The sequence below is a fragment of the Podarcis erhardii genome (assembly GCF_964252035.2).
Source record: "Podarcis erhardii genome assembly, chromosome: 3".
Taxonomy (NCBI): domain Eukaryota; kingdom Metazoa; phylum Chordata; class Lepidosauria; order Squamata; family Lacertidae; genus Podarcis; species Podarcis erhardii.
Genome location: NC_138507.1, coordinates 34,751,438 through 34,767,676, shown reverse-complemented (window position 1 = coordinate 34,767,676; position 16,239 = coordinate 34,751,438). Strand labels below are relative to the sequence as shown.

Below are 16,239 nucleotides of genomic sequence, written 5' to 3'. Positions count from 1 at the left end.
CATCTGGGTATCACATTCCTTATCTTGTAAGGGTAAGAAGGTCACCAACTCTAAGAGTACTCCTGGCGCCATTCCCGGGGGGCTGACAAGGTCTGTGCATCAGTGTAGTCAGGGGGTAAGATAAGACCCAGATGTGTCATCCCTGCACAGTCAGATTTTAGATTTTGGAAACCCATTCCTTCAGTGCAAGCGTGCGTGCACACACAGTGCGGTGCAAGTACCACAAATAACTTGAACACTCACATGTACCTCACCTTTGTCTGACTATTCTGAGGCTCTAGAGCTATAGAAGGAGAAGTTGCCAGGCAGATGCTTCCTTCTCATAAGCAGAGGCTACTGTAGGATTTGTGTTGCAATGCAGGTAGAAGTAAAACAGGCTTCAGACAGAATAATAATCTTGGCCTCCTCAGGCCTGGTGATGATACTGCTGACAGCTGGAGGAGGAGAAGCAGAAACAGATTAAGAGGTTAGTGCTGTAGGTGAAGCTATTTGAGGTTATAAAATCAGCAGGAGGATTGCAGTGCACAAGTAGGAGCCAGGATAATGTCTGGTATTGCACAGCACACCTGGAGACAAGGAGGAACTTTGTAAGTTCTTTGTAACCGAAAGTCTGACTGCTCAAGGTATATGTACACATCACACATTAAACCACATTTAAAACACTTTCCCCTACTTTAACCCTCACTAAGCTACAATTCCCATCAACCTTAACAAACTACAGTTCCTGGGATTCTTAGGAGCGGGGAAAATGTGTTTTAAATGTATAGTGTGCATACAGCCTTTGCTAAACATGCCCTCTGGGCTCCTTTGAACAAGAGAAACCAAGAGCATTTATTTTTGCACATTCCTGACATGCATGACAATTTCTCTGTTGCCACACCCTGCCGCTCCATAATCCCAGTTTCAATGGCTGTGTTCTGGAATTATGCTTTTGATGTTTGTTTCCCCGTCATCTTGCTTATAAAAGACAATGGAAAGATAACCAGTAAAGGCCAGCATGATATTATGCTTTATGGGGATGGCAGGAGAGGTGGTGGACATAGGAACAAAGCCCTAAAGAAGAAAGATGTAAGGCACTTTAAAAAAAGAAGAGTTTCTAATGTTAACAACAGCTGCAGAACTGAAAAGAAATCTCCATTGCTAGAGATGGATGTAAGAACTCATTTCTGATTACACAATAACTAGTTATTAATTTATTAGTTATTTTGCATTTATTTATTTAATATATATCCCACCATGTTCTCCAAGGAGCTCAAAGTAGCATGTATTTTTTTTTAAATGATATTTATTAAAGTTTTGAATAAACACATATAAACACAAAAGACAATAAAAACATAAACCAACCAACAAACAAATCAAAAACAAGTATAAATTCAAACCATATTTTCTAAACCTAACTTCACCGACCTCCTCACACCTCCCCCTTCTGTATTCTAATCTCATTTATCTTATCAGCAAATCCATTCCCATATTTCCCATAGTTTTTGTTAATTCTATTCTTTTTCCTTAATCAACGCCCCTGCGAACCACTGATTTTTAAACCCATATCTTTTTAGCCTTCATTGATTTTATAATATTTATTAAGATAGTCTTTAAACTTCTTCCAATCTTCTTCCACTGTCTCTTTGTCCTGGTCTCGGATTCTGCCAGTCATCTCTGCCAGTCCCATTCAAAGTAGCATGTAGAAGAAGAAGACGTTGGATTTGATATCCCACTTTATCACTACCCGAAGGAGTCTAAAAATGGCTAACATTCTCCTTTCCTTCCTCCCCCACAACAAACACTCCGTGCGGTGAGTGGGGCTGAGACTTCAGAGAAGTGTGACTAGCCCAAGGTCACCCAGCAGTTGCATGTGGAGGAGCGGAGACGCGAACCCGGTTCACCAGATTATGAGACTACCGCTCTTAACCACTACACCACACTAGCTCTCCCTCTCATTGAATCCCCACAACAACCCTGTGAGGTAGGTTAGGTTGAGAGACTGTGACTGGCCCAAGGGTACCCATGGCGGAGTGGGGATCTGAACTCTGATCTCCCTGTTCCTAGTCTGACACTCTAACCACTGTACCACACTGGCTTCAACAGCCGTATAAGATAGTTCTAGAGGGGATCACATCCATGTCACAGGTAAGAGTGGAGGCCGAGGTCATATCCATGCCATATCCCAGTTTATACCACTTTAACAGCTGCAGTGAATCCTGGGAACCACAGTTTTTTGAGTGGAAGGGTAGCTCCCCTAGATCAGCACCCTTAACAAACTACAGTTCCACTTTTAAAGTGGAATAAGTGCGCTTTAAATGCATGCCGTGGATATGACATTTAAGTCAAAGATAGTGTGGATTCCCAAGGGCCACCCACTGTGCTCATGCCTGAGATGAGATTTCCCAGCTCACAGGCTCTAAAAGCCACTGTGCTATGAGGGAGAAAGGGGCTAGACAGCAGGCACGATAAGATCACCCCCCCCCCCGGCCTTGCATTGAATTTGCATCACATATGCAGTGCTCTCTGGTGTAGTTATTGCTAATGATATCCCAAGGCAGTAGGAGTTATGTGAAATTAGGCTTCAGCTTTTGAATAATTAGCTTCTTGTGGATAGTGGTCATGAATCGTATTATTTTGAATTAGAACAAGCTTGAGAAAGGTGTGGGGGTAGAGGGTTGTGTGGTTTTCTTTCTCTCTTTAAACTACTGCTGGGAGACTCTGGCCTGCTTCAGACATAATGATAAATCATAATGCTCTTCCATTAGAAAGAGTGAGACTCCTGCCTCGTGTGGCAATGCTGGGGGTAGGAAGCAATGGTGAGATGTCAGGATGACAGAACTGGCCATGCCATGTGGCCTGCCTTTCCTGCATGCCATACCTAACTTGCTGTCTCAAGAGAATGCCCTTTGCCAGTGTGGAAGTAAGATTCATTTGTCAGCCTAGTAAGCTTCTGTACATGGAATGGGAGAGGAACACCATATAGTTCCGTTGCCTTAGGAAGCCAAAAAGCCTTAGGTTGGCCCTGACCATTGTTGAACATTGCAAGGAGAAGCCACAGCAAGCCTTTGCACGTGAAGGGAGGTGATTGGAAGTTTTCCCTTTCAGATTTGACAAACCAACGTTACTTGTTAACATCTAGGGAAACGGTGGTTTATTCTATCTGTGGTTAGGGGGGAAAACTGGAAGCATATACTTATCCTAGTGTCTATGAGCTATCTAGAGTTACATCAAACTGCAGTTTTGCCAGTTCTGAGGTAATGGAAAACAGTGATTTCTTCAAAACCAAAAGTAGTAGTTTTTTATCTCCTTGCTTTGCACATGAAGGAGCAGAGGGAAAGGACCGTGTGCCTCAGACTCAAGGTCAGGGGTGGGGAACTGGATCTAGCTGGTGGGCTACATTCTTATCTCACTGATCCCTGTGGGACAACTTTGATATGTAGGCAGAGCCTCCCACCTGTCAAACACCTCACATCATTATCAGCTGGCTAGCAATTATAACAAGCCCCTTTGAAGTCCATTTTCAGGCATGGCAAGCTGTCTGCAGAAGAAAACAAGCCTGTCTGAAAGCACAATCTGAATCCAATCCACCCCTGCAGATGGACAAAGCTGGGATTAAGAAGCCATGCTTTCAGCATCAGTTGGCACTGACAGCAAGCCCCAGTTGCAAAGGAACAGTTGGGAGCTCAGTTTAATCCTCCCAATGTTCCTTGGGAGCCATGGCATGACCAGCCCCTCATGTGATATCAGGCAGGTGGGCATGTTACAGTGAAACTGTCTTGTGGACCAAACTGGGACCTGAATCGGGCCTAATTAGGTTTGGGGGGTGGAGATTCTTCACCCTTGCTCTAGGGCGTTAGGGTTGTGTCTAAACTGGGCTCTTTTTTAACATTATGTGCATAATTCACCTAATGAACCCTGTCAGCAGAAGCCCTCTCTTCCCCCCATATCCCCCAAAGAACCCCCAGAAAAGTGCATGGGCGAAAGAGAGGAGGATTGTACTATTTTATGTGCTTGCGCAGATGGAACATGTGTAATGGTGTGACACTGAGTTCCACCATGTGCCTAAAGCGATCACTTAAACTCAGCAGTATGTTCAAAGTGGGCCTCCATCTACGCTCTTCTGTGTTAATTCTGGGAACATGATGTACTGGCCTCCTTTCTTTCTCTGCACCTGGAAGCTGTTGAAACACTCTGCTGTTGGTTATCTGGTTATTGTTGTCTTGTTATCAGCCTCAAATGGCGAGGGCTCAGTTCAGCTTTAAAATTTATGCCACAGTTCAGCTTTAGAAGTTTACCATATAATTGACAAAAACATTAAAGCACAAGCCTTGACATTTTAGCCTAAATTTTCATTGCACTGAACACACATTTTGCATCTCTAAATCAAGCAATAAAGCTGAAGAGTCTCTGTGAATGTGATGCACCTTTTATTTATTCAATCAGAATTGTATTATCTGCTTGTGATTCAGTTCATTATCTTTTTCAAAACATGGGGGTGGGGATGTGTATTTTGTATGCTTGCAAATGCCAAGAGGGAATAAGGGGTAGAGTTTGGCACCAGCCCTCAAACATTCCATATCTTCATTTGCTTCTAAAGGACAATAGCTGCTGCAAGAGAACCTTATCTCATTGATTGGCTCCATCGCCCACAGTTTTTGCTGCACAGAGAAAATTCAAGACTCCTATTGATTTGTGTTTACGCCAAAAGCAGAATAATCTGGAGAGGGCTGGAGAAGTGACATGGGTCTCAGGACATGACTTCTCAGGGCATGGTATTTTCAATTCTGGGAAGTGATATTGATGGCCGGTATGGTTGTCAATGGGCTAAGAACAGTAGCATGTCCAACTCCCTAAATGTTTTGGGAGGAGGTTCACCAGCCCCCAGAAACTGTGTGTTTAAGATGGTGAAATTTGACCTTGTTGATATATATATAAAAGGCAGTGTGAAAACAACTTGCAGCATATTACCTGGTTGACATGCCTGATTTGTGTAGCTCACACTTGTGCACTAAGCAGCAAGGTTCTTATGAAAAAACACAGTCCCTCCATACTTACATGTGCAGGTTCTTTTGAGCAGAGTTAAACAAGACAATAAAAAGCCCAAAGTAGGAAGTGACAGTGGCAATGCCAGTGGGGGTTGCTATCTAACATGCTCCCTTGCACAAGTCTGCTGGGCCACTTGTGGGTGAACTAGAAATTATAAGAAGCACAGAGCATGCTGTTGCTCCATCTCTCTTTAGACTCTCTGACTGACTTTAGGTTCTCAGGAACAGCTCTGCAGCAAGCATTCAGGGCAAAGCCTTGGAATGTAAAGGCCAGGTAGAACAAGTTTAGCTTGTAGTGAGAGAACCTGACTGAAACCCAGATTGGAACTACTCCAGGTTAGGGGTGGATAAATCAGTCTTTTCCTGGTTCATGTCATCTTTGTATGGGTGCACCCATAAGTGTATTCCATCCCATTTCTATGTTAATCTGCATTTTAAAAGAATCCGCATGAAATTTTGCATTTCAATACTGTATGGTTTCAATACAAACATGGTTTCTCTTAAAATATGCATTTTTGAACATATTTTGAACATCTCTTAAAAATCAATAATGGCATTGGCACATATGGGAAATGTGAAAAGCTGCCAAAAACCTAATAGCTTAATCCTATACACTTCTACTCGGAAGTGAGTCCCTTTGCGTTAATGGAGCTTATTCTTAGGTTAGTAGGTATGAGATTTCAGCCTAACATTTCAGCCTTAAATTGGCCTCCCCATTATGTTTTTATTGTAATTTTACTGGTGTTAGCTGCCCTGAGCCCGGCTCTGGCCGGGGAGGGCGGGTATAAATAAAATTAATTTATTATTATTATTATTATTATTATTATTATTATTATTATTTATTATTATTATTATTATTATTATTATTATTATTATTATTAACAGTGTAATCTGTGTATGTCTACCCAGAAATAAGTTCCACAAAGTTCAGTGGAACTTATTCCCAAGTAAGTGTGTCTAGGATTATAGCCTAAATTCTTATACGTCCAGGAGGTGCAGCTCAGAACTGTTCATACAGGATTTTGCAAATACCAAATTCCTTAAGCATCCCTGCTCCAGATTCTGATGTGCTAGAACTACTAGAAAAACATGAAGTGAACTTCTGAACATTACAGTGTTCTTTATCACACTGTGTGTTTCTTTACCCATGTTCCTTGCCAACCAATGATGTTGAGGCAGGGACAGGAAATTGCACAGCACAAATCATGTATTGTTTGAATTAGATTCTACAAGGGGTGCAAATAAGTGGCAGCCCTGTGTCTCCTAAAACATCTAGACTGGTCCTTCCTGTACTTTACTAGGGTACTCAGCTGTGAAAATCAAAACGGTTGCATAGTTTTGTTTTTAATATCAAAAGCCCCCCACTTCACACCTCCACTACTCCTGCCAGTTCAGGAAGGAAACAAACCATAGGCTGGCTTCATGTTATGTGCAAACTAGGACTCATGGTTTGTTTGTTTCCAAACAAAACCATGCTCTTAACTTACCTCTCATGATTTAGTTTTGGGGGGAAAGCACCTGTGCAGGTTTGCATGTAATGCTAATCCTTCCTCTGGTTTGTTTCCTGAGTGGAAGAGTTAAGTAAACCCAAGTTGATTTTTAACTATGGTTAGCGAGATATGTGAGCAGGGCCAATGTTAACCGAGTTTTCATACATGAAGCTTAAAATCACCAGTTAAGCTTCTTGCAGTGCTAACAACCAGTTGTTATTTATGAGCAAGGGAGGCATTTGTAATTAAAACAAGCATTCTAACCAAGATAGGTTTCACATTTGCAATACAAAGCCCCTTCCTTGAATGAAGAGCCACCAGTTCATGAAATTGTTAACCCAGATGTTTGCTTTTGAAAACCACTAAGTAAAAATAGTATTTCTTACTTCCCTCCCCGCTTTCTCCTTCAGGAAGTAAGTAGAAGTAACTTTCTATTTTATCAGTTTTCCATTACATATTTTAAATTCATTTGCTCCCTCCCCTTCTTCACAGTTTTGTGAAAAGTGTCCCTTTCACTGTTCCCCCATGTCTCCATCTGATAACAGCATGAGAAAATATCTGCCTCAGCAGATGACAGGTCTGACTCAATGTCCCCATTATATTATGCCTCCATGACACCATTGCCAAATATAACTGCCCCCCGGTTATTTTCAATTGTCTGCTTGTATGAAATGATGTTGTTTCACCCACCACCCACAAGCCCTAGAGAGCAGATAATACTGTAATAGATGGACCAAGAACTTAGCTTAGCAACTTCATGTGTTCATGGGAAAGGACAGCTTGAGAGGCAATTCTACAGCTAATGGGAAACTTTCGTATGGGAAACTTTCATAAACTTCTGCCAGTGGGGAATCCAAGGTGGTCTAGACAATCAATTTATCTTAGACAAGTTACTGGCTTCTTTGTCCAAGGGCAAACCTGCTCTAGCTGCTTTTTCTAATAATCAGTACGAAGTAAAACATTGCATACTTTAGTAAATAATACAAAATAAATATGAGTACTGCAGGAGCATCATTATGTAAAGTACTTGACCATGGTAAGTAAATATGCTTATAGAAAATACTGTCAGGAGTGCATGCAGGAGTCAGGCCCTGTGACCGGTAGGGCTTCGCAGGACTGGGGCCTTCCTAAGTTTGTTCTGAAGGGGCAAGGGGCGGCCGCACAGGTGAGGTCGATTGGTAACTCACAGCACCTGGTGGCAAGAGCCGGGAAGGGCTATAAGGTCAGCATTTCCCTTTGGCTCTTTGCCACAGCAACACGCTTCCTGCCTTTGGATTTTTAACTCCTTGCTTTCTGATCCTCGGACCCTTGGCTTCTTGACTCCCAGCTCTCTGACCCTCAGACCCGTGGTTTCCTGACTCCCATTCCTGCTCCCACCCTACCATTTTGCCCCCGCTCCCGGCGTCCTCAGCTGGGACTTCGACTGCCCATAAACCAGACCGTGACAAATACACACATAGAGCATGTAAAAAAAGAGAAGCACAAATAAAAGTTACTCAATATTTTAATGAATGACATTTGAACAATTTGAATATAACAAGACAAAGGCCTGATTTGTACAAAAAATATATTAAAAAACCCAAAGGGTAGATGCCACAGTACTACAGGTCCAATTCCTGCATTGTGTGGGATGGACCTTCTGGCATCTTCAGGACACCCTCACCTGCAGAGCTTAGTGATCTGTTGGATATGTAAAGGATGATATGATCTTTCAGGTACCCTGGTTCCAAGTTGTATAGGGTTTTATACAACCAGAAACCTGAGCTTAGTCCTGTAGCTTATTGGCTTTAGTATACCACCTAGAGAAGTTATGAAGTTACAGATATAAATAATGTAAGGACAGTTGAGGTTTTACAACTTAATTTAACTAAAGTAAATTTGACATGACTAAACATTTCCCTTCAGCTAAGTACCCTCAGTTTCTGCCACAAGCACATCCAGTTCTTTTACAAATACTTTAGTTGTAAAACTGTGCTTAGGCAATCAAAATATCTGAGGACCAACAGACTTGTTTTGACAATGCCTTTGCCTCTGTCCCCCTTGCCTTTTGGTGTAAGGGGTTACTGGGGCAAGACTTCTCTGTGGTGGTTAATAAGAACAGATATTGTTAACGGACCACTGGCTGTCCTTTCATTGATCTTTAGCTATAATTAGCAACATGAGTCATATGGAAACTTTTGGCTGCCTTCCTCAAACTATTTATTTCAGTCGTCCTATTGATTTTAATGGCTGCTCTGTGGGATTTCACAACTCAACAAGGCTCCTGAACCATCTATGCAATCTGAACCAAAGCCATGTGAGAATGGAAGTGACCGGCAACTTCCTCTTCCTCTCAGTTGATGTTTAACTCAACCAAGGACCATGCTTCTTCCATGCTCCAGCACTGCAGTCAGTTGACATCTTAAGACAGAACCTTGACATCTTGCAGAAAATATTAGAGAACAAGGATGTGACAAGGCTGAAGGACACTCATGTAGAGACTGACATGCATACATATAAAAACTATTTAACATGTGCTTTTGAAAAAAACAACAACCAGGCACCTTGTTACACTCCTGCTGTGCTTTGGATCCCTCACCCACTGATATCTCCTTCCTGGTCCTCTGCTACCTGAAACTTTGGCAAAACATGGAAGCTGGGGAAAAGGGGAAGTATTTGGGATTATGGCTGACAACTAAGAACTACAAGATATTCCAATATAATTATGTTCAAGCATGGAAAGATGTTAAAAAGGACTTGGAAATATGGGGGGAAATGACATTGTCCACGTTGGGAAGGATTTTTGCCATAAATATGAATGTTTTACCTAAGATGATGTTTTTATTTCAAACAGCTCCAATAATTAACAATACAGGCTGCTTTAAAGAATGGTAGAAAGATATGTCTAGGTTTACCTGGCAAGGGAAGAAACCCAGAATAAAATATAAAATATTAATAGATGCTAATGAGAGAGGCGGCTTCACATGGCCAGATTTCCATTTATATTATGAACCAGCATGTTTATGTTGGTTAAAAGAGTGGATAACGTTGGAAAACACTCAGTTACTAGATTTGGAAGGTTACAGATAGGTAGCCGTGTTGGTCTGCCATGGTCAAAACAAAATAAAAAAAATCCTTCCAGTAGCACCTTAAAGACCAACTGAGTTAGTTCTAGGTATGAGCTTTCGTGTGCATGCACACTTCTTCAGATACACAGATACACTGTGTATCTGAAGAAGTGTGCATGCACACGAAAGCTCATACCTAGAACTAACTCAGTTGGTCTTTAAGGTGCTACTGGAAGGAATTTTTTTAGATTTGGAAGGCACACTCTAGGAGGCTAAGGCAGGCAAGGACCCGCAGCCCAGGTGGGGCTCGCTACCTCGGGGAGGAGGTGAGGGTCACATGCCTCGTCAAGCCCAGATGCTGCAATCAACATCCAAGGCATAAGGGGAAGCAAATTTGGCTAGGCCATTTGCCCAGGCGTCAATTACTCAGTTTGGGTGGCAGCACAGAAAGCTGGGTGTGCAGCACAAAATGGCACAAAACCAACACACCACTTTGGCACTGGTTTGGAGCCAATTGGACAAGGTTGGATTTTTTTGGCATTAAGTTGTGACCCAGATTTGCCTTGTCAGTTACTTGGTTTGAGGGGTGGCAGGGCAGCACAAAACGTGGAGTTCGAAGTGCAAAATGGCACAAAACTAGCCCAAAACTTTGGCATCAGTTTGGTGGTATCCGGAATTTCGGGGTCACATGTTAATGAAGCTCAAACCCCGGCTGAAATGTATGAGAACTATGCAAAGTGCTGTAGCAATATTGCTTGTGCAGCTTATGACAAAAGAGTTGACTAATAGCTCTTTCCACATGAATCTTACCTTTTGCTGGTAGCTTTCCATTTCAAACTCTCTCATCCCCAATAACAGGCAAAGAGGTAAAGCGGCATTCCATCTACTCTGAGAGAACTGTAAAATAATGACTCTTTTAATTTTACTCTACAATAATTAAGACAGCATTCCTATACACACTTATCTAGATGTCCCATTAAACTTTGGGGAACTTACTTCTGAATAGACATGTTTAAGGTTGTGCAGCATAAAAAATATTTATCTATATTTTAGAAGATTGATGATGCTGTTTAATAACATTAAAAATTCATCAGAAAATGGCAATAAAATCATGACGCTTTAAAAACATGTACACACAATAAAAATAAACAAAATATAGAAAAAAATCAACCGTTTTCAAAACAAAGGATAAAATTATGTGTTTGAGTAGACTTTTCTAAAAAAAAAGTTTTTAGTAGGCATCAAAAGCAGTGAAATGAAGCCATCTAAACAGGGAAGAATAGGTGCTGCCACACTAAAAGATCCTCGCAAGTGCAAAATGGACATGATGTGTCACTTGCAAAAGTGCCAGTTCTTCAGACTGAAGCTTGTGGAAGCAATTCCTTTGGAGTAAGGTAAAGGACCCCTGGACTGTTAAGTCCAGTCAAAGGCGGCTGTGGGGTGCGGCGCTCATCTCGCTTTTTAGACCACTTGCACTGGTAATGTGCATTTAGGGGCAAGAGAGAAACACAGAAAGAGATGCCTTATTGAATTGTGTGAAGTGGTGCATATTCCCTCTTAAGCTATTTCTTCACTTGTGTGTTGCTGTGCCTATCTGTGTTGGTATGACAATGCAGGAATGAGTGGGAGGGATTGTGGTTGTCTGTGCATTTGTGAATGTTAATGAGAATAAAGGAATACTATGAAAATGGTTCACTTTTTTTAAGGTAGACAACACCATTGTTAATATTAACTTTCTCTGGGGGGGAATCATAACCTTCATATTATATTACATAGTTAATAATTTAGCAAAAAGATTGTATTGTTGTGACAAATAATTTCACCAATAACAGCATGGGTATCTATTCTGTAAGAACTGTAATTATTATAATTATTATAATAGAATATTGGTGGGGGAGAAACTTACAGTTGGCTCAAGAGCAGTATACATTTAAAGCACAGTTAAGGCATATCACGGGACATGGGTGGCGCTGTGGTCTAAACCACAGAGCCTAGGGCTTGCCGATCAGAAGGTTGGCGGTTCGAATCCCCATGACGGGGTGAGCTCCCATTGCTCGGTCCCAGCTCCTGCCAACCTAGCAGTTCGAAAGCACGTCTAAGTGCAAGTAGATAAATAGGTACTGCTGTGGCGGGAAGGTAAACGGCGTTTCAATGCACTGCTCTGGTTCCACCAGAAGTGGCTTACTCATGCTGGCGACATGACCCGGAAAAACTGTCTGTGGACAAACGCCAGCTCCCTCGGCTAGTAAAGCAAGATGTGCGCCACAACCCCAGAGTCGTCCGCAACTGGACTTAACTGGGGTCTTTTACCTTTACCTTAAGGCACATCACCCCCCCCCCCGCCAGAATCCTGAAAACTGTGACTTATTAAAAGTTCTGGGAATTGTAGCTCTGTGTGTGGAGTAAACCACACTACCCAGAATTATACAAGGGAAGCCATGTGCTTTAAATATATGGAAGCACCCTCAGTGGTCTATGCCCTTGTTAGAGCAGGCTTTTTCTGAGGCTGTTTATGATGAAACTCATCTGGTCACTTTTAGCTTATAGTTTCAAACTTTTTCCTAAGGAGCCATGATCCACCTGTGACGTTCATTTTAGCCCAGAAGCACATCATTTTATCTCATGGAGCTGCGTCAGTTGTTCAGGGGGGAAAAAAGAGTCAAGATGCAATTATGAGAGGCCACCATGAACCTGATCATTATGTGAATCATAAAAGATTCCCTGCTTTTGCTTTAAAGTGCAAAATCCAAACATTTTGGATGTGAACATTTAAGCTGTGCAAATGGTGCCACCTACTGTATTGCAAAGCACACAACGCATTATTATTTTGTACAGGAGAGGGTTCTTTTGTTCAGTTTGTTAGCATGCATTCCGTTGGTATTCCTCAAACCTCAAAAATACTTACAGTGGTACCTTGGTTTTTGAACATAATCTGTTCCGGAAGACCGTTCGACTTCCGAAACGTTCGAAAACCGAGGATCAAAGGGCTGTCAGCAATTTCAATGGGGAAAAATGAGAAACGTGCCTTGGAAGCTGTTCGAGTTCCAAAAAAAATCGAAAACAATTCCAGGTTTTCGGCGTTCGGTTTCCGAAACATTTGGCAGCTGAGACATTCAAAAACCAAGGTTCCACTGTACTTTATTGGCAATGAAAACTGGCTTCAGATCAGTCCGCAGTTCGATGCTACCCGCTTCTTTCTTGTGCTTTTAACAGTTTCATATACAGATGTTATCAGTTAATGGTGCTTTAGAACCACACTTTCAAATGCTTCCCCTGCTGATTCCTTTATATCAAGATTCTTCAAATGCACAGAAGGCTAGACCAGGTTGTTCCCCACCACACACCCCCTGGCTTGTTGGAAACCCAAATTCTGAGGTGTAAATTCACTTAGAAAGAAGATGCCTGGAGTATGTGAGGGACTGAACTTTGCTGTGGAAAGTTCAACATCCCCCCCCATTTTTTTATTGGTTTTCACAACATTATAAACAAACAAACACATAGAACAAAAAACATGAATCATAGCCTTATTAAAATTACACTTATTAATATTGTTAAGTGACTTCCTCGCTTCCCCTTGGTTGAATTTCATTGCATGTCCTTTTAATGGTTTTCCAAATCACAGTTCTTAAAAAAAATTAACTTAAACATTAACATCCTTAGATCTTCACATTATGAAATTAAACATATTAATTCATCACTTAACTTAAATAAAATCCTCAGCCAATTAAGTATCTGCAAGCTGTTTTCAGTTAATTTAACTTAACATATTTAACTAAGTAATCATTAAATTTGATGCAGTCTTCCTGATACTCCTCCTGATATCAGTATCAGTAACTGGAAAGTTCATAATTAACTCAGTCACCTCCTCACTGTTCCGTGCCCTGTATTTTCTGGGTAAGGAAAACACCTGCACGTGCGCGCGCACACACACATTTCCCATGTTCCTAGTTCAGCCCTTTTACACTAAAGTGGAAAGTGGCACCAATGTTTTTGAGTTATCAATTTTTTTTAAAGTCTGGGGGCTTCCAGATGACCTGTTTATTAAGTACTCATCCTGATTTGATTTGTAGGGGGTTTAGATGAAGCTAGCTATTTAATGAGCTTTCATTCTGAATGGTTTCCAGGGAGGTTACGTGGCAGTTGCATCAAAACCACTGTCTTGTTACTGCACACTTTCCAGTGCTTTCTCCCCCAACCTCACTTTCCTTATTGCTGAAATCCAGGTCTTTAAAGAAGCAGGTTTGTTGCGCAAGACCTCCCAAACAACTATAATTGTGCAACCTGAATTTTCTGGTGTCCAACTGAATCTCCCCCTACACCCACCCAAAAAAGTGACACACTGGAAGCACCCTTAGTGATTTAAAGTTTGCACGGTAAGCAGGAGTGCATTCCATGAAGCCTTTAGCAGGATTAGGATGCAATGCTGCAGAAATCTACACTTGTCCGCATGCAGGTAGAAGAGGCCAAGGCTGTGTACACATCACAACATTAAAACACAGCTAGGTTGTTCTTTTTTCCTCAATTTGGATCAAAACTAGTAGAGGCGAAGAGGGGGAACCCATCAATATGCAGTATTTTATAAGAAACAGCAGGTTATAGAGTGGATATGGATTGTGGCAAATGTCATGTGTACATTCCTTTCCCAAACCAGTGGTGGGAGTGCAATGGATGAAGAATAAATGGGAATTTGTACAGAACATGGGGCCTTCTGAGTGCAATGAGTGTTTTCTATGTTTTAATATCCACTTTCTACCAGTGCTTCTGACTTCCCTGCGACTGCTGAAGGCTCCTGCTGTTGATTTTGGAGCTACCGTCTGCCCCTCTGAAAGGCACCTGAACTGAAAGTTTGAGGATATGCCAATGTATGTGAATTAATCAGTCTCCATCTTAATATACTGCTTTAGTAATCAAGATCGGCAACATATTTAAATGCAATCAATAATTAGATGGAACATGATTAAACAACTCAATGTTCTTTCATTTGTTTGACAAACCCAATGTTCATCCTAGCTCCATCCCTAAAACACTCTAGAGAACTAATCTCTCTCTCCTCCTCTCCCTCCCCCACTCCCCCTCATCTTTTTAAATGCATTCTGAAGTGATGCACAATAATTTAAAAAGCTGTAGATTGTAATACAAGAAAGCTGCATCGCCCATAAGTTCTAATGAATTCACCAGCTCATTGAAACAAATGTGTTTAAGCCTGCCTCTGCATGGGACTGTGGCTAGGAATATGAATTTACGCTTTTGCAAGCAGTCTGCATATGGACACGAAGGATCTAAACACTGGATTGCATAGTTTTCAGATCCTTGCTTGCAGTGCTGTCAAAGTTGGCAGCACCAACCATTCCTTTGGCTCTGAGTCTCTTTGAACTGAGCCATCCATGGGGCCTGCACTCACCGTCTGAACTCCTAATTGGGAGGAATGGACAGCAGAAACTGAAAAATAAAACAAAATCCTGTTTCTTGGTATTGGGATAGGTTGCAACATATTAAATATAACTGATTCCAACCAATGGAATCTCACACTATCTGCATACATATTTTTATCTACCCTTTTCCAAGACTATAAGGGTTAATTCACATATCCGTGTTTGCTTGAAGATGTAGACGTTGAAAAGTGTGTCATTATGAGTGTTATTAGGTGATGTAAAATATTGTTCAGCATCTGATCAGATGTAGCAGTTGATATTGCAGCCCTGAACAAATGGGTTCTGGAATAACTTCTAATTTTAATAATTGGAAATTAGCTACCAGTTTTTGAGCATTTTCTAGAAAGGCCTGTTGTGTTCCTGCAGGAGAATGAGGTGGTTGAATCAAGGGTGCTGAGAGACCCACAATTCCCCTCCCAATGCTACAATTCCTACAGTCGTCCCTCTTCATGGGGAAATCTGGGAATTTTAGGTCTGTGGGAGGTCTTCTACCAACTCTCAGCATTCTTAACAAACTACAGCTCCCAGAATTCTTTGGGGCAAGCCACGAGTGTCACTGTAGTGCTTTAAATACACGGTGCAAATGTGGCCTATGGATCATTAATTTCAGGGGGAATATTCTGAGTGTGACTTAACCGGATATAACCCCAAATGTTTAGATGGTTGTGCTCTCATGCCTTATCCAACCCACACTCTAAAATTTTATATGTTAACACAAAGTGGATAATACTATCTGAGCAGACTGGCTTTCGCGCTTGCAACTGCAATGATTGTGGAGCAAACAGAAACCAGTGTTAGCCCCCAAAGGGTTGTGCTAGGCTGTTCAGCTTTGTCTCTTGTCCTGCTGAGTCAGTTTAACGAAACATGCAGAACCCAAATGCCCATTTAGCAAGATGCTTTCTATCCCTTCCCATCCTGACCTACAACAATGCAGGCAAAGGCATGTACAATACGAATTTGTTCATTCAGCAAGATTCTGAACCCTTTTCACAAAGAGCCAAGCGAAACAATGGCCACCAACATCTAGCAAGGGACACACAAGGCTGATTCTATTTGGTGCTGCACCCTTTCTTGCTGTGTTGCGTTCAACAGCACTTTGCTGTTGGAATGGCCCTAAGAATTGCATCAATAGGTTGGGTTTCAGAATAGCAACAAAATAATTACATCATACAAAACAAAAGAAAAAGCTTGTGAAAAAAATAGTTGAACAAAACTGTTTTATGCTTTCTTTGTCTTGTGTTTC

The 16,239-nt window shown here is 41.6% G+C and overlaps 1 long non-coding RNA gene across 1 annotated transcript in view; it reads right to left on the bottom strand.

The window, feature by feature from the left end:
- Positions 1–264: 264 nt before the first annotated feature.
- Positions 265–16,239, bottom strand: part of LOC309339520 — a 93,979-nt gene continuing 78,004 nt past the window's right edge. The window contains exons 2-3 of the long non-coding RNA XR_014155438.1: positions 10,375–10,461; positions 265–434 (exon numbers count right to left, since the gene is read on the bottom strand). This is a non-coding gene — a long non-coding RNA (uncharacterized lncRNA). The remainder of the gene's footprint in view (positions 435–10,374; positions 10,462–16,239) is intronic.